This window comes from Prionailurus viverrinus, chromosome D3, assembly GCF_022837055.1.
Source record: "Prionailurus viverrinus isolate Anna chromosome D3, UM_Priviv_1.0, whole genome shotgun sequence".
Taxonomy (NCBI): Eukaryota; Metazoa; Chordata; class Mammalia; order Carnivora; family Felidae; genus Prionailurus; species Prionailurus viverrinus.
This window is the reverse complement of record NC_062572.1, coordinates 66,923,817-66,944,296: the sequence shown is the minus strand read 5'-3', so window position 1 is coordinate 66,944,296 and position 20,480 is coordinate 66,923,817.

Here is a 20,480-nt window from a genome sequence, read left to right as displayed (position 1 = left end):
TTAAAAATTCTAGCTACTACTCTACTTGACTTTAAAACTGCTACTAATTGCCTTAGAGGAAGTGCTGATTTGGGTAGTACCATATGGCATATTCTTTTTTTAAAGGGCTGTATTTAAACCCTTTAATCAAATAATCAAATATTTCATAATAGAGAGAAAATCAAGTCACCAAAAATAATCATTGGAAAGTAATGAACATTTTACCTTCACCACAAATTTGAGATGATGGATACACAAAATGTGGTCTATCCACCCAGTGGAATAGTATTCAGGCTGAAAACAGAAGGAAATTCTGACATATGCTACAACACGGATGAACCTGGAACACATTATGCAAAATGAAATAAGCCAGACACAAAAAGACAAATGTTATATGATTCTACTTATATGATATGCCTAGAAGAAGCAAATTCATAGACATATAAAATAGGAATGGTGGTTGCTAGGGGTTGCAGGGAGGGAGGAAATGGGAAGTTATTGTCTAATAAGTATGGAGTTGCAATTTGGGAAGAAGAAACAATTCTGGAGATGGATGGCGGTGATGACTGCACAACAATGTGAATGCACTTAAAACCACTTAACTATGCACTTAAAGATGGCTAAAATGGTAAATTTCATGTTATGTATATTTTACAATAAAAAAATAACAGTTTGAGGTGATCAGCATATGGTAATCCCACAATAAAGAAGGGTGGGATATCAAGAAGAGAAAGGAGAACCTGAGCAATTGGTATTTGAAGAATATTTAGGGGCACCTGGGTGGCTCAGATGGTTAAAGTGTCCGACTCTTGGGGCGCCTGGGTGGCCCAGTCGGTTAAGCGTCCGACTTCAGCCAGGTCACGATCTCATGATCCGTGAGTTCGAGCCCCGCGTCAGGCTCTGGGCTGATGGCTCAGAGCCTGGAGCCTGTTTCCAATTCTGTGTCTCCCTCTCTCTCTGCCCCTCCCCCGTTCATGCTCTGTCTCTCTCTGTCCCAAAAATAAATTAAAAAAAAAAAAGTGTCCGACTCTTGATTTCGGCTCAGATCATGATCTCACGGTTCATGGGTTCAAGCCCTGCATTGGGTTCTGCACTGACAGTGCAGAGCCTGCTTGGGATTGTCTCTCTCCCTCTCTCAAAATAAATAAATAAACTTAAAAGAAAAAGAATATTTAAAGTAAATCTCTATTCAGATTTTTCAAAATACATTTTTCTTTAATAGAGTGGGTAAAGTAACATAGCAATTTTGAAGGAGAGAACTAAGGACAAAAATATTTAAAGTCCTCAGTTCCCAGGGCGCCTGGGTGGCTCAGTCATTTAAGTGTCCAACTTTGGCTCATGTCATCATCTCACAGTTCGTGGGTTTGAGCCCTGAGTCGGGCTCTGTGCTGACAGCTCAGAGCCTGGAGCCTGCTTCAGATTCTGTGTCTCCCTCTCTCTCTCTGCCCCTCCCCCACTTGCCCTCTGTGTCTCTCTCTCTCAAAAATAAATAAACATTAAATTTTTTTAAGATTAAAAAAATAAAAAGTCCTAAGTTCTTAATATGTTAAATTTTGAATATATATGAGACCCTAATGCATAGAAGAAGAGGCCTAAGTAATATCATAGATAGAAACACAAGAAGTTTTTAACCTTGTTCTCAAATAATTTATAATCACACCGTAAGACTCACCCATGAGTAACCTGGAGTCAAGATACTCTGTGCTGATACATGTGTATGAGTTATAAATATAGAACTCCAGGCACCAAGTTTGATCGAGGACCCATTTCCTGTTCTTCACACCTACCCTAATTCTCCTAGCGCCAACATTCAGATCCAGCTCCACTGCCTCTGAGAAGCCATTGGTCAATGTTCTAAGCCACTGAGGTTTACCTTTTTAAATCCTGTAATCACACTCTTCCTGTAACCATTCAGAGCCTTGCCCTTTTCTCTCAATGGTTTTAGGTAGACACTGCAACATGGTTAATATATATTTTTATGCATTTTCATGTGTTTTCCCTATTTGGTTAAGATATCCATTGCTTTGGGGATGATTAAAATAGTTAAAATAGGAATGAAAGGAAAAAGAGGAAAATGGGTGCTTTTTGTCCTAGTGCAAGAAGGTTTTAAAAGCAAGATATGGTCTAGAGAGAAGGATTTTCTAAATTCCCAAAGTTCCCCTTTGCAGATTAGAAGCCAAACCCAGCAAACTCCATGGTAGAATTTTACCCTCACATTGCAGAGAATAGAGACAATAGGGAGTTTTCTACAGATAAGACGAGAAGAAAGCATTTGCAGGCAAGAAAGAAGATAATTTTGTGTGGATACCACAGGATAAGAGTATTGTCAGGTTCTCTGAGAATCAAAGGCCTGGACTTTCTTGGGTCTTGACCAAAGGTGGGAAGTTAGTTCACTGAAACATTAGACTCTAGAGACTGAGGCCTTCTAGAACATCCAGGTTGCTGCTCTGCCCCTCTGCACCCAAGATGGCTAGGGAAAATCTTAAAGTCTGAGACGGAAAGCTCTGATTTCACATTTCATGAGCAAAGCTTGAGTTCCCATATGCTTCCATGGGAGGGAGGAACAGACACAGAGTTACTGAGACCTTGTAACACTGGATTCGATGAGAAGGATTAAAAAAAAGGATTAGATGAAAAGGATAAAAACCTCTCCAACATGTATATATTTGATGATTATATATTTTGATGGTGTGAGCAACAGCATAATACCCACAAAAAACAGATGAGATTCTCCATGTGGGAAGCTACCAGCACAAAGTGCTCAGGGACCAGACCAACCTCACTCTGGTGAAGGTAGGGAGAACTGTATATAAGAAAGGCCACCTCGCCCCCCACCCCAGAGGGTGTGTCAGCTTTCCCTGCAAGCATCTCACCATCTTGGGAGGGGATACAGAGGTGCTTCTTGTGAAAAGAGAAATATTCCTGACAGAGCATTTATATAGTTCAAACTCACAGAATATTTGTCTAAATTAGTCCCAATTATACCTAAGAAACTATTCTAAAATGAAAAAGACTGAATCACCTTTAATTGGAAATTTTAAATCCCTTCTATCACTATGGGTAGAACTGAGGAAAACAGGCATAGAAAAGAAATATATTCTTTTAGGGGCGCCTGGGTGACTCAGTCCGTTGAGCGTCCAACTCTTGATCTGGGCTCAGGTCACAATCTCACGGTTTGTGTGTTCCAGCTCTGCTCTGACAACATGGAGCCTGCTTGGGATTCTGTCTCTCCTTCTCTCTGCCCCTTCCCTGCTTGCACACTCTCTCTCAAAATACATAAATAAACTTAAAAAAAGAAATGCATTCTTTTATTTTTTGACCCATTTAGAGTATGTAAATGCTAATCCCTTTTCACATGTTTAACACAACAAGTAGACTGCAGTCTCCCAGAGATCTGTGCAATGCTTTATGCTATATACACAATAGGTGCCTCTAAAATGTACTATATGAAGAAAAGAAAGAAAACAATATGGATTTCATTTCTTCCCTGCCTCTCACTCCACCAAAGTCAAGATAAATTATAAAACAGAGAGATTTAAAAAAAATAGCATAAGAAAAATCACAGAGAGAGTTCTGGAAAAAGAACTGGCATTCAGAAAGTCACAGGGTTTAGTCCTTGGAATATTAATACTGCTGGCCACAGACAGTCCTCCTGCCAAGGGTTCTGTCAATAAGCTGAGGTAAATATCTATCTGGACCAGTAAAGTCCCACAAAAGTAATAAGCAAAGTTTTCAATCCTCAAAAATATTTGAACATCTCTCTCTCTTACAGAGAAAAAAACCCTGGAACTTCTCATAAATGGATATTTCCCTTGGGGAACTAATATCCTCTCCAGGGTCAAACCTGCATTCTCCTGAAGATTCAGTGAGGCAACATTCACAGGAAAGTCAGTTATTTTTTTCTTTCTTATTCTCTTACCTTAAAATTCACTTTACTTTAAGAGGTCACTGAATATACATTCTTCTAATTGGAGCTTTCACTAGGAGAGAAACTAGGGCAAATTTTAGACAGAGCAAAGACAATCTTAAAAGTTGGCAACCAGGCCAGGGAAGTCTTAATGAGAAAGTTAACAGACTAGCTGGCTTTTTGTTGGTGTGCATGATGAGGTGTGCAAAGCTATTAACAACAGAACTCTGCAAAAAGCAGTGTGGAAAGCAGGTGAATATTGATTCTCTGTCTGAAGCTCATAAATAATTAAAGAGGCAATTGTAGTTTAAAGAAACAGGCACTACTTTTTTTTTTTAATATATAACCTGGCATAGTGGTATTCAGAAACTCCCTGTATTCAGTATCCCATAAAAAATATCCTTCTTATCCTTTAAGAAACCACTCAAATTTCATCTCATTCATAAAGCCTTTCCTGACCCGTCATCCAGCCATCACCAACCATTCCCTTCTCTGAACTCAAAGAGCATTTATTGCCCCCAGCACTCAGTGGGCATAAGCTGTTAGGTATCATTTTTTTTTTCTTAAACAAACATGATCCAATAGATGATAAAATCCTCCAGGGTAGGGTTCGCATTAAATTCCTCTTATTATCCCTAGTATCTAGCCTGGAGCCTGATCCACAGCCCATAAGAGTTCAATAAATGTTTGTTGTTAATGATGATATGTTGTAGATGCATCTGAAACATAATCTGGATAAACACAATACAGGAAAAGTGCAAATCATCATCTAACGAACATGCAAGCCAAGAAATCAATACAAGAGAGCTGTCTGAACTCCAAGTGAAAGACAAAGTAATGCCCTTCTCCCTGGCCCAACATCCAACATGGTGATGGATTGTGCTACATAAAATTATCGATAAAGACCAATGTAGCCACAATGATTTCTAAACAGTAGCAAGAAATATTAGATACAAAATGTAACATTATAACAAAGGCAGCAGAACTGAGAGGCAATATATGGGAGAAACAGACAGATTTGGTTGATGAAGAACTTCTTTACAAATAAGTAACATGGAATATAATGAAAGCATGGCATTTTCATTTCCTCCTTCTCTATCTTCCCAGCCCAGAGACTGAGATGCTGATTTCTTACAAGATACTTCGAATGAATGTCACTTGCCCCTCAAACAAAGGAGCAGGAAGGCAAACTTGGGCATTCAACCTTTGCCAAAACAAACTCAACCCTTTAAATGAGTTATGGTATTACAATATGAGTCAGGTTGCGTACATTCATACAATCCTCATTCACATATACAGAGAGTAAAACAATCTACTTACCTCTTGTCTGAATTCCTATCTCCTTCCGCAAGGTTTGGCTTATTAACTTAGTAACAGAAAGTACGGGCCAAATCTGTTCCAGCAGTGAAACTCATCTTGCCTTTCCCTGTCACTCTTTATTCTTTTTCTATTTACACCCTTTCTTTTATCCTGATGGTAGGGGACTCTTAGGGAGAAGGCTCTCTACCACTGTTATTGAATATGTAGGTAACATATTCAGTGCCCACATTGGTCTAACTGATACGAAGCTGTGAAAAGATTAATCAGGCAAACCCAAATGCCGTTGGTCCCTGGGCAAGGATCTGGAGCAAGATGGGAGGAAGGGAAGACCAAGTGGGGGCCACAGGTTGAAATTCTCCCCTAGACTGCATATGCTTTGTTGCTATATGGACAACTGGAACAAGGATAATTAACTTAACTGATCAATTCAACAGAACATTGATAATGATTTGACTGTTTCAATAGGATTTACTAGTTTCTCTGGCTTAATTAACCTACCAAGAAGATTTGAATGAGTGCATTTACTCTTCACCTCATCCACTACCATGTTTATGAGTCACCTTTAAAATTTTGAAGGGGTCAAGGAACTTGCAAAATTAATTGTCTATATAGATACAGCTCTGGTCTAGTTTTTCTTCACTATTATTAATCATTTTCGTGCATTGAATACACTAGCTAAAAGAAATGAGGATTGAATTCCATGGGTTAATCTATGTGTAGCAATAACAATTTCTATAGCCAACTTGGCTTCCTTCACAGCCAAAGGAAGACCAAAACCACCTCATTTCTTTGAAATAATTTGCCTGTGGTATCTCTTTGTGAGCCAAAGTTCTTATTGAAATAAAGAAAGAACTATACATATATAAAGTATTCCTATATTTAGTGAATACAGGAAGCTTCCATTATAAGATATAGAATTTTCCTTCTAGATCCTAAAGACATGGCCTTAGAAGTGATTCATGTACTCACGGTCATTCAAGTCCTGTTGGCACAGTAGATTGAGGTCCTCCACGCCTTTTCTTTGTCTGTAGATAGAGGTGGAAATATTTCAGTGGGATGTACTCATGTCCAGAAACACCCAGGAAAACATGTCCAGAAAACATCCAGTTTTCTAACTGGAAAGAGTCTAAACAGAATACAGAGTTCATTTAGGATGGTTATTTTTTTAGAATGATGGAGGCAGCCTGCAAAATGGTGAGTTGGAGCAATGGTTGCAGCCAGCACAAGGAGGCACTGTGGGGCAGAAAGTGGGATTCCCCACTAGATGGCGCTAGGATACATCTGTGGCATCCATGGGTATTGCTACCAAGGCAGAGCAGAGGGACGGGATCAGCTTTCACTCCTTTGTAAGCAAGGCTCTATATAGAGTGCTGTATGGATTAAAGTGAGTTTACGTGGGTATTTCACACCTCCTTAGGTTTGATCTTAAATTGAAGATATACCTGGGATGGCACATGTATATGTTCTTATGAGTAGGATTCCACATGCGGGTATGAATATGGGTGAGTATGAACACACATATACACAGAAAAATGTTACCTTATATAGACAGATATGGGTTGATATGAGTATAGATACAGATGGAGGGACGTTATTACAACAAATAGAAATCTGGATGGAGAAAGAGGACTAGTTTCTGTTGAATGTGTACAGTCTGCCAGGACTGTATATTTTCTCACTGAAATGTGACAATAGCTGTGAAAATTGGCTATTATTACCTCCATGTTTACCATAAAGAGGAAATTTCATGAGCTTCATACAGATTAAGAAACTTGCTCAAGGTTACAGAGTTGAAAAACTGCAGGGCTTGGATTAAAATCTAGGTCTGCTTAGCTCCAAAACTTTAACACAGTCTTCAAAACCATAATACAGTCATGCTTCACATCACATAGACTTGCAATAGATTTTTGCAATGTGCAAATTAATTCCACACCATAATTGTGGTATGTTTGCACAAACAATACAGACATGTGCATTATACAAAATTAAAATAATGTATATGCAAAAGCTTGATCTATGTTGGATTGCAAATATATATATAAAGTTAAATACCACATTCCACTTTCCCCCTTTTTACCCCGAGATAATTATTGAAGAACCCCATCATAGAACTATACATAAGAATGAATTCTAATACGTGACCCAATTAAAATGAGTCATTTAAAAGAATAGTAAGCTTATTTTAAAATGGATATACCAAATCCACATGCATACATAATTGAATACATTCACTACTTGCCACAAAATACATTACCATTAAGGTGACACTATGAATTCCATTAATATTGCCTCTTTATGTTGTAGGAAAAGCCATTTCCATTGAGGTGGTTGGAACACCTTAATTCAACCCACTCCACTAGGGTCTATTGTCATTGAAGACTGTGTAGCCTTTGGGCACAAGCCTTTCAATCTTTTTTTATTCTCCAGAAAGTGTGTTGTTCTGTAAATTATGTTTTTGTGACGCAGATTAAAGAAGATTAAAGAAGATAGTGTATAATGAGCATTTAGCACAATGTTTGGCAAAAAAAAAAGTAAAATAAAAGTTAAAAGTCAACAATGGTGAGTATGATGACTGTAAGGAGAAAGAAAAGGAAGCAGAGGAGGGAGTGCTGAAGGAAGGGAAGACTAAGGAGGAGAAGAGAAAATGTAAGAAGAAAGAAGCGGACAAAGAGAAAAGAAAGAAGGTAGAATTATAGTGAGATAAGGATCAAAGTGACAACTTCGCCCTTGCCTTCTCAGTGTCAGAGCTTCTCCCAGAGATACAAAAACACCATCTGAAATAATATGGGATATTAAATATATGCCCTGCCCCCTGAAAATTATTCTATTCTTCATCTTAGGCTTTGTGCAATTTTCCTTTTTTTGTCTAAGATTGGTTACCTTTTCTGTAGGCTAAAGAAGAATGTCCTGAGAACAGAGCCCCTGGTTGAGATTGTGGAATTGAAAAGGAGGAGAAAGGCAATAAGCATTTCATCAACTTGTACTCTGGGCACTTGGAAAATATTTTGGCTGTGTTATTTACAAATGGACTATTTGGCAGCATGGTAAAGGTTAACATCGCTGCTCTGAAACTAGATGGAAGATGCGGAAACTCCTAGAGAAAAAGTGAAATAGATTTTCTCTGGTGTTTCTGAGCTCTAAAAAACAGTATCTGAAAGGAGAAATCATAACCCAGACAGAGGGGAAAAAAGGAAAATATTCTCAAAAGTAAAATTCCATTTAGTAAATTTCCTATGTAGATTTTTGTCATATCAGGCCTGTTTCTTTCCTTTATGTTGGGGAGTGTTGGGAATTGAGTTGGTAATAAGTTAATAGCAATAATACAGGCTAACATTTATTGAATATTACTATATGCAGAGCACTGTTTTTCATGTATTTTATCACTTTATACTCAATATAATTCCATAAAGTAGGTATCATACTACAGATGAGAAATATGAGGCTCAGGGAATTTAAATAATTTGGTTAAAGGCACACAAGTATTAGTTGGCAGAGCTAAAACTCAAACCAAGGGCTAGCTGAAAGGAAAGCCATCTGTGGTTTACCATGCTACACTTAGATAACTTACAAGATGCCTGCTTCACTAACTCACACACAGTAGGTATTTGATAATGCTTCCCTTTGCTTTCTTCAAAGGTGTTACTGCCCTTGGATTGTTTTTTCTTTTTCTTTTAAGTTTATTTATTTATTTTGAGAGAGAGAGAGAGAGAGTAAGAGAACATGAGTAGGGGAGGGGCAGAGAGAAAAGAAGAGAGAGAATCCCAAGCAGGCTCCTCACTGTCAGCACAGAGCCCCATGTAGGGCTCGAACCCATGAACTATTAAGATCATGACCTGAGCTGAAACTGAAGAGTTGGACACTCTACCAACTGAGCCACCCAGGTGGCCCTGTTACTTCTTTCAATAAAGCTGTTTTTATCTGTGCACAGGCTGAGAGAATGGGGGTCTGAAATATTCATTCTCTCTTGGATGTTTCTGTTTGGCTGATCCTAGATCTTTGCATAAAAGCCTAGCATCATCCTTCCCTGGGCTTACAAAGCCATGAGATATGGGCCAACAATTGGAGGTTACCTCCATGGGTACTTGAGGAGATGAGACAGGCAGGGATGAGAAGGAAGATGTCTGACCCCCCTGGGGGTCCTTTTTCTACACCATTCTGGCACATTCACACTTATAAAATCATGTGAGATACCTAAATTTTTTAAGTTAAGGGAGAAACTCAAAGCTTCACCTTGTCTCTAGCAAATAATTTTCTGAGCTATTACAGGACTATAACAAATTGGATCAGGAGCACTGGGCATGGTGGCCACTAATCAGTTATTGGCACAGTAGGAGGACATGACATCAGCTATAGCTGTTGTTCAAGGAATGACTATTTCAACTCTTGTCCTACAGTCTCCTTTTATCTGCTTAAACTCCAAACTAGGATAGCAAGATGAGTGATGAAATCAAGGCCCATAGATGTCCAAGGTCACACCATTAGTCTACAAGTGAACTAGAATCCAGGTGTTGTTGTTGTTTGTTAAACTTCCAGTCAAAACTAATCTCTGATTCAAGGTATTTCCACAAATATTGGAAGATGGCTTGCTGGGGAAAGAAAGGAGGATCCTAATTAGTCAAATGTGTTTGGGAAATGTGGCATTCTCTATCATCTTTTCAGAATGTAAGATATACATTATGCACACAAAAGTCTCATAAATCCTGCTATAAAATTTTAAAGCTCATTCTCCCCATAAATTCTGTACATTTTTTTCCAGGTTTTTTTTTAAACACCTGTTAATATGCAGAGGCACTAGTATTTCTTAGAGCCAATTTTAAGAAATAACACCTCAAAGCAATTCAGAGAGAGTTCTGGAAATGTTTCTTATTGGGAATCAAAGTATAAATAATAATTATAATAATTGCCTTTTGTTGATATTTCTTTTATTGGTATTTTTATTGGTATGCTCATACTCTCTCTCTTCAGAATACCGCCATATATTTGTAATAGGTCTCTTGGGTCCCCAACTTTTCCTGTCAGATTGATTCTCTATTTTCCTACCAGATCTTCCTTTCCTAAATACACTTTCATTAAGCCTTTCTCACCCCTCTATCTGTGACATTCTACTGTTCTCAGTCTGGCATTTTGATCTCCGCGCTGCTCTCCAAGATGAGCCCTTTGGTTTAATCAACCAACTCACTCTCTGATCCCTGCACAGGATACAAGCTTTCTCAATTCCCCCACCTTTGTGTTCTCCCCTCTGCCCACATGTGCAGGTGTATTTGTCAATAGATTGCGGTTCCTCTGAGAGCACAGGTGGTTATGTGCTCATTACTGCTTCCTTCACAGGACCAGTTGTCTACCTGCATTGCCTTCAAATCCCGCCCCCCTCATCTATGACTCTCAAAAATGAATGTCCCTAAGCAGGATCACATTTGATGACCTGACACTCAGCAACTCATGTGGTGTTATCTTTAAGCTTAACTGTGGTGACAAAATTTTATTATTAAAGAAGTCAGAAATATCTAAAAGAATTAATTTCTGAGGGAAAAAGCAACATACATTTTTGTTCTGTCTTTTTAAAAAGTTTATTGAAATTTTAGACTTCAAGCCCAAGTTTTTGTGTTGGTTGTAGGAACAAGTGTCCATGGGGTTATGTCAAGGACATACTCCAAGTAGTTCCATTTCTACCTTATAAAGTAACTGTTTGCAGAAGGATCAATGAATATAAAGGCAGAGAGGATGAGATAGAAGGACAATCGATAGTCAAAATATCTGGCTTTGGGTTCTGGTTTTATGGATGACTCCTGAGTGACCTTGGGAAAAGTGACTTAACCTTCCTGGGCAGCACTTCCCTCGGCTGTAAAATAAGAAATCTAATATTTAAACTCACAGGGTTATTGTGGGAATTAACTGTGGTAATTGCTGTAAAATGCCTTGTAAATTATAAGGGGTTCTGCAAATATTACTGTTAAGGAAAGATTCTGGGCATCTCAGGTTTATTTGTCTGAGATGCCCAGAATATTGGATCAGGAGCACTGGGCATGGTGGCCACTAATCAGTTATTGGCACAGTAGGAGGACATGCCATCAGCTATAGCTGTTGTTCTAGAGGTATAGCTGTTGTTAATACTAGAGGTATTTCCAACTGACCTAGAATAATTTCTATCACAGAACATGAGATTCTCTTATGTCTCTATGATCGCTCCATGTTCTAGTTCCAACTCTGTTCATATTTACATTTAGCGGAGTTAACTTTTTAAAAACATTTTTTTTCTCTTTATTGTTTGAAGACTGCTGCTCGAGCTGTTGTTAGTAACCCAATGAAGTATGCTGAATCCAACCTAGGACTTTCAACTCCCCCCGCACTGTCCCCCCCCTCCCTCCCCAGTACACACACATACCATCAGGTTTTCCTTCAATTCTTCCCCTTCCATTCCCTTCTGTTCCCTTCCCTCCCTCCTCCTTTCCTTTTCTCTCCTTCATGCCTTCTTCTCTTACTATTTTCTTTCTTCCAGTAAGAGTCTAGAAATATTCACATCAGAAAATACTACATGACCAGAGTGACTATATTCTACTTCACCTCTGCCTGAGTCTACATGAAACACTTTGTAAAGCCTCACCATTTTCTCCAGTGCATTCAGTTCGGCTCTACTCAAACATAGGTAAAATGTACCTAACTGTATGTTATTTACCAATTAGGTCCCAGGGCAGACTATAAAGTTAATGCAAAATCTACTATGCAAGACACTTGATTACTGAAGAGCATCCCCCAGGCATTCTGCAGCCTATAGGGGTGATACATTTTCTATGATATGATGGGAATTATTGGCTCACTGGACCAGAACGCTCTCAGAGTCCACGTAAAGACCCTTATTTTCACAATGAATTGAAAAGCCAACAGACTCTGGTTTCCTGCATATTCACAGTTTGCAGATTATTGATCTGATAATGAATCCACTCAGCATCCTCTGGGTATCCTTAGTTCAATGTATGTGCAATTCCCCTTCACAAGGCCTGCGTCACACAACCCCTGGAACCAGCACCTGCACACCAGCTGCTTATGGTGCTCAATTTCTCAGATGATTTTTGTCTTTAAAGTGTAGTATTTTGGCCTTCCTCAAAAATACAAGGTCAAGAAAAGTAATACCCCCTAGGAAATAATAAGTAAATTGCCATAGGCACTGAATTATAAACAAGAAAGGCCTGCATAAATATCATAGAATTTTCAAGCTGGAATGAAATGTAATATAATTGTTTACAACTTATTGCATATTAAGGCTAGCCTTGGACTAAAGGCAAACTCGTTTTCAAATTAAGTGTGTGTAAGTGTCTGTGTGTATTTTCCTAATCCAGTACCCTCATGTCATGCAGCCTTTCAGGAAGGTGTGTTCTTCAGTGGCTAACTTGAGTTACACAAGAGCTACAGAGAATATTTGGGAGGTAAGGTCAAACTTGATCTCATCCCCATCTGGACTTTTAGAAAAATTATCTTCTAAATTTCAATATAAAAATCAAGTTTGGGGGCGCCTGGGTGGCTCAGTCAGTTAAGCATATGACTCTCAGTTTCAGCTCAGGTCATGATCTCGTAGTTTTATGAGTTCAAGCCCTGAGTAGGGCTCTGTGCTGGCAGCACGGTGCCTGCTTGGGATTCTCTCTCTCCCTCTCTCTCTCTGCCCCTCTCCCACTCACACTGTCTCTCTCAAAATAAACAAACTTTAAAAATTAAAAAAAAAGACTAAGTCTGCTCTGAATGACCACTATCTCCTATATGCAGATGAAAAGGTACACACTACTTGTCTATTTCCATGGCCTGCCTATCCCCACCAGCCTCTCCATTTCATGTGTCCATCTCAGGCTCTATTGGAGATCCTTCTGCTTCAAGCAGAACTCCAAAGCAGAATCTGTGATCTGAACTACTGCTCTGCCTCCCATTCTCTTCTCCCTTTGGAAGTCCCTCTCTCTTTCCACACTCCTGTCTTCTTGCACTGGAGCTGAGGGGTTCTGTAGCAGATCCCTTTGTTGAGATCCCAGAGATTCACATATTTGAAGTGTTCACTTTGCATCTGTGAAATAAAAGAATGAATGGATGGATTCCAGAAGGGGTCCAGCCAGTAATCCTCTCTATAAGGTCTTGCTCTCTGACATGTTCCATGTTCCACCGGATCTTCATGTTTTTAATATGTGAAAGACTGAAAAGATCTCTAAAGTCATCAAATTCATTTTCTAGTGATGGGATTTTAGCTTCAAGGCACACATGAAGTCTTGAGTCATATGTCTTTGAGTTGCATTTTCTCAATCTCTTTTTCTATTAAGGGCTCATAAGCACCAGAAAGGCAATAACCCTTTTCTTGCTTCTGGGTTTAACCCCCAGTGGTCCTCAGTATATAATTCTGTTCAACAAATCCTGATGTCCAGCTATTTCTGGTCCTTCCATCCCCAGATAATTTAGAGTTAACTGTAATAAAATGATTTGGAACTTACTGCATGAAGTCACTAAAGATCCTTTGTCAGGTAATTGTTCTTTTATCTCTAAAAGAACATTCCAGCTTGTCCTTTACATTCACTGGCTCAAAGTTCATGCAACCTATGCACATGACACCTACACCACTTTTGGCCTGCTGATCTGAAGACATCATCCATCAGCAGATGAATGGTAATGCTGATCTTTGGCCCTCTATGCTGCCTGACTGGTGTTGCTGGGGGAAGGTCAAGGGCCTGCTGGACTGCTGCTAGGATGCTGGGATGTTGGAGGAAAGGCTCTTGGGACAGTGGTTCCCATGTTCAACATCAAATTGTAGGCTCCAGTTCTCAACTAGTTCCATATCATGGTCAACACTACAACTATACCTCAACACCTACATCTTCTATCAAGGTATTCTGAACAGAGCTGAAAAAGCTACTACCAAAGACAGGTATCTCCTCTCAGCAAACTCTACCCTACTTCCCATTCCTTCTCACCTCATGGCATTCTCTCTTCATGCAAAATTTATATAATGGACTGTAAGGCAGGGGGTTCATTCTGGCAAGCAACTGGGTAGGTACCTTACCTGAAAAGGGATTTTTTTTAACCACAAAAAGAGGTTTAAAAATTGGAAATTGCTTTTAATTCACAAAAATGCTTTGATTAAATTTGGCTAGCTGATATAAAATCAAGGCTTACATATCCAGTAAACTTTCCTTTGACATTAACCAGTTAACCTGCATATAAGGCAATGATTTGTTAACAGTATTTATTTTATAGGTAAGGCCAATTAGCATTGGGATTTTTAGCCATAATAAATTTGCAATATCTACTTTATTCTCAAGAATGTTATTGATAATACAAAATAAGAACACATACTTATCATCATTGCCTTTATACCCACACTTACAAAGAATCTAGACACCCCACCATACAACATTCTCAAAAGTCAACAAACCCCAACCCTCCATTAGACCAGTCAGAAGCTTTCACAGTTAACAGGGAGCCATACACTTCAGCTCTGCAATCACACTATGGTAATGGTGGAGCAAATCATCAGGTAGACTAGTAGGATTCCATTTAACAACCATTCAGTGAGCCTGAATAGTTGGAATAGATTTTGGAACTTCCTCCTACGTGCACAGATGGATCTGTAAATATGTCCTCTTGTTCTAAAAGGAGCCTCAAGAGGCTAATATTCATCCATCTCAAAAAAACTTGTTTGAACTCTTGGGGGATTCCCTTTAGTTTTGTCATTACCACTATGGAATAATATACACATAATTAAGTGACAGCATGCCCTTTGTTTGAACATTATTAAATATACAACAATTATCACATATAGGATATTCTATGTGCATACAAGTCCCTTTAGGGTAATGCATATTCTCAACCCCAACCAAAGCCAAAATGAGTTATTAACATTTACTCTTCAAGTTCTGTAAAACCAACTTTCAGATCGTGGCACTAAACACTCAACTGCTCAGGCACCTACACAAGCTGGCTGGAGAATTCGTGTGCTATAGTGTTTGACACACTCATTCTCTCAGGTGAAATACTGCGGGCAAAACAGCATAATTTATTAGGCTGGTATGGCAAGGCTGAATAATTAGATCATCTCCTTGTACAAGGCTACATTTTATGATGATCTTTTTAACACTGTAATCTAAATTGGGGTTGGAGTCAGAGGCGTGGAGGGGGGTTGAAAGTAAACTAATTGGGAGATGCTGTATGAGAAATAACAGCTATACCATTCCATGCCATTGAAAGTAGGATCCTATCCTCAAAAGGCTTTCAAATCATCTATACTATTGGCTAACAAGCACTTCAAATCTTTTAATAATGGGAAAATGATCATATGTGCATACACACACACACACACACACACACACAATGTTAGGATTTTTGGTGGATGGAGAGAAAAAGGAAAAGAAGCTTAGAAGCCAATAATTTCCTCCATGAACAGGCAGAAACAAATTTCCAAATGTTAGTAAGACGGCACAAAATTAGAAAAAGCTATGCCTTACCCTGCAGTTCCTCCTGAGCCTTGAAATGATGGTTTTGAGAAGAGTAGCCAATGTCACCAAAGAGACAACTCTGAATAAGAATTTGGGATCCTTCTCAGGTGGTCAAGGTGAAGAAGGCAGCTGACATGGGGGACACATGTGTGTTCAGGTGTTTGCTATCTTGGCTCACTCAGTCCTTCCTTATTCTTTATCAGCAACTGAGCACTAAAGTGGGTTTGGCAAATCTAGGAGATCTGCTTTTGAAGTGCCTCCCCTTGGACTGCCTTCATTAGCATCCCGTTCTCCTTCAATGGTCAAGTGTTACGTGAGGATCAGGTTGTTCTCCCATTGGAGAATTTGCTTATCATTAAGTAGCCAGACAACCCATCTCAGGGGCCCCAGCGAGAACTATTGGAAGATCATGCTTCCTGTGGCCACTCTGGTTCTGCTTGGTCTCCCCTCTGCCACATTGTTTCCTCTTTTTTTCTTTACACATTACTGAAAGGTTAAATTTTTACAAATCTTATATTCATAAGACATTTTTGTCTTTGAGCTGATTGAAGATAAGGAGGGCTGGTACACCTGGCCTTCCCAGGATGGAAAACTCCATTTGAGAAACTAATTGACTATCTTGAAGGTTGGTACATGAACAAACTTTACCATGAAATTCAGAAAACAGAGGCAGATTCAGAGAAAAGGTCATGATAAATGCTTCACATAGGATCTTGTCCCTTCCTCTCTGAAGAGGACCAAACCAAAGTCAAATTCCATCCCTGTGGTTATGACTGAACTGAAGCAATTTTAAACTCAGGTGCCTAGAATGTCAGCTTTCATCTTCACTTCATTCTTCTCCTTCATTATCATTATCACAAAAAGAAACACAAATAGTCTTTTATTCCCCAACCTTAAGCAGAATGATTTGCACATATTTGCCTTAAGCATAGGGTAAAAACTAAGGCTCACTCATATTCACAGTTTCCTTTGAACATCACATAATTGGTCCCTAGATTTCCCTGAAATCTTATATTTTATTCTGAAACCCTTACATTAGCTATGACTTTATCCTAAGGATCAACTCCCTTTAAGCCTCAATATCTATCCCTTGCTTTGGGAAATGCAACTGTTTTTCCAAAGGCTCAGCATGCTGCCCTTTGGGCTTTTCCTATATCTATAGCAACCACTCTGTTGGGGAACCTTACAAATAAAACTAGGCTTTGGGGTTTGGCACACATAAAAAGACACACTGCAATAATAAACATTTTCGGTTCTTTGTTTAAAGCAGCAACAACAGCAACAACAGCTTATTAATAACTGCTGAGGTACTGTCTCGGTTCTGAATAATGAAAATGGATCCTATTCCTTGAAATTTAGTATATTTCCAAGTTGATTTGCTCCTGCATTTAAGGCATTTCCATCTGATAAATTAATATGAGACCTATGTTTAGAAGAGATGTATGGTCTCAACTGGCAATTGAGAGTGAAGTTCTCTGTTATCTTTAAAGGAGTTTCCTAATTTCCTCTAAGAGGTGTATATTCCTATTTTTAAAGTCTTCCCTTTCAAAGAAATCTAATGGTTTTGTGAGGCCATTCACTCTGCTCTCAGCATTCCCATGAGGCTTAGAGGAGAACAAGTACCAAATATTTTATAAATGGGGATAAATAAAGAAAACAATGTCTAGTCATGTTGGATTCAATGCAACATTTCCTTTTATTTAATAATCTCCTTAATAAAAGGAACCAGGGCTCCTTGGAGAAATGGCTGATTCTGAGACTGGTACAGGAAATATATAAGATAAGCTTAGAGAATCTTGCATCACCAAGAAGTAAGAATTTAAATACACAGACACAAACAGATGGTGAGAATGTGAAAGGAACACAAAGAGAGGCAAAAGCATTCAATGGCCAAAGCTGGAACAATTTGGACAACAAAATAAATAAAGTAGTAAAATAAGTATTCACGAGTCTGTATGGGAGGAAAAACTTCCTTCTATTTTCTTATGTTCTGTGATGGGGCCTAAGAGTTAAACTGACATAAGACATTAACAGCAAGAAGGATACAAATTTTATGTAATATTTTTACATGTACACAGGAATCTTCAGAAGGAAAATAAAGAAACTGTTAAGCTCAAAAGCTTATATAGGTTTTTTTTAAACAAAAACCAATAAATTGTGGGGATATGACAAGACACACACATTTAGAATAGAGGCAGTAAATCTTTGGACACTGGCCAGGAAATATATGGGAGAAATTAATGGAAGATAAGGATTATTTTAGTAGGTTTGTTCATACAGGTATATTTTGGAAATGATTCCAGTCTCTGGTGAAAAGAATGTTCTTGTGCTGATACAAAGAGGCCATCTATTCATGCGAAATTTTAGAACCTGGTTTTAGCAGAAAAGAGAAAGAGAACTCTCCTGTATCTACTGTTTCTCAATGCCTTCAGCTCAAAAAAAAAAAAATCAGTATGCTAAAATGATATATTTTGAAGTAACATGTACTTCATGTTACTTTTGAAGTAACATGAAGTCACTGAACTCCTTCAAGTACATACTGACATAAATAAATGATTAAATAAATAAATGGGGGACAATAGACAAATATCCCAAGCAGAACAGTTCCAAATAACTTATGTGGATAACCAGCTCTCAAGAAGGTTAAACATAACTCCCCACTCTTTTCAGTGCATGCTGCTTATTAAAGTGACTTCCTTCCAAAGAGATTCCACACAATATGGACAAGGGAAAAAGAGTTAACTTTCTAGTTGATAAACCTTACAAACATTATCTCAAACATAAAAATGATCTCATCTTGATAGCATGTACCCTTGATATGAAGTGATGAGAATACCACATTAGCCCTGTGGTCTTCCCCCCAGAGAGACATGACCCCACTGCAATCATGATAAAAATGTTAGGAAAATGCCAATTTAAGGACTTTCTACAAAATAACTGACCATTAGCCTTCAAAACTGTCAAGGATATCCAAAAATGGAAGTGTGACCTTCTGTCACAGCAAGAGGAGGCTAAGAAGACATGATAACTAAATGTAATGTGGTATCCTCTGTGGGATCCTAGAAGCAAACAAGATAAAAAACAAGGAAATCTGAATAAAAGCATAATAACGTATCAATATTGGTTCACTAATTGAGATAAATATACCATACTGATATAAGATGTTAATATAGGGGCAAAAAGGATGGGCATATGGGAATTCTAGCTTTGCACTGTTTTATAAGTCTAAAATTATTCTAGAATAAAAAGACTGTTTCCTTTAAAAATGTAATTTATTTACTATACCCTAGGCAAAGCTTAAGTGTATGGTACATTGACTTTCAACAAATGTTTGTTGAATGTATGAAAATAAAATTTATTCTTTATTCTCTCTGAGTTGACCTTAGTAAATCACCTTCTATTCAGGAGGTCTTCTTTTAATTAATACCAAAATGACTTTGAGGGCAAAAGTGGTATATAAAAAAAAAGGAATTCTATCGTGGAAAAATGAGAATTTCTTAGCAAGGAAAGTATATATGACATAACTTAAAATCTCCATCACAATAAAACATTAAAAATGATAACATTAATAAGAGGTTAAAATTTTTATGTTCAAAATACTTTCACATTTATTTGCAATGCCAATTCCTAGAATAATGAATTGAAAAAGGCAAAGTAGACATTACTTTCTCCATTGTAAACATCAAGAATCTTGACACAAAGGGAAAATACACAACACATTTAATGTAGAGAAGTGCTTCCTGATCTACATGTTGGCAATAATTAGATTGTAGCTTGGGTCAGTGGTCTCACTTCTCTGGGGTCCAGTTTCCCTATCTGAAAATGAAGGGTACATTCATGATAGAGGAAAGTTCATGTAGAATACAAACCCTCCTCCAATCCAAACACATAGAATATAATAAATTTATTGTAAAATAAATACATAAATGCACTAAATATTATGAAAAAAAAAATCCAAGGACCAAAAAGGAAAGGAAAGTATGGTATAGGCAGAGGCTAAAGCCCCCATGGTCACCAAGGGGATAAGACTAGCTGTGTATGTATGGTCCAGGTGGGGCCCTCAGATGGGAATGTGTGGGCTCCAAATGGCTCAGACTATGTGTAACAGAGATTGAAACATCTTCTCTTGTCTGCCCAGGTGGCCTCTAAAAACATGGTCCTTCAGAACCTACTGCCAAGTCAAAATTCTCACATGAGCCTGCTTTCCAGGCTATTGTAGGCATGAGCACTGAGAGTATTGCTGAACTGATAAAATAAGGTTGTCTGTATCCAGACACCAAGAGGCATCGGCTAAAGCAATCATGAAATGGCCTTCCCAGAAAGAGGCATAGGGAGGAACTCCCCAAGAGATGAGTGAAACCAAAGAAATGGGAGAATTCTCATTCAAGGAAATAGAAATAATTGAAAAAAATCTAAAAAGATGTTTAAAAATCAATTTCTTTGAAATCCTCAAAGAAATATGGGAGGATTGGGAGACTCAATAGTGTGTTAAGTATTAGGCTAACAACCAAAGAAATTGTGAAGTAAAAGCTGAAATTGAGAAAATATCCCAGGATGAAAACAGAAAGACATAGTGACAGAAAAAAAAAATGAAAGAAACTGACATCAAGGCTATGAAGTACTAACATGTCTAATAAGAAATTCAGAAGAAAAAATATACAAAGAATGAGAGACAGGGTCAAAAGGAGTTAGGTAATGGCTGAAATTTTCTAGAATTAGAAAGGTAAGAGTCTTCAAATTGGGGAAACCATATTTGCCTAGCAAGACAAATAAAGATACATCCACATATAGACATTGCAATGGATGAAAGACTG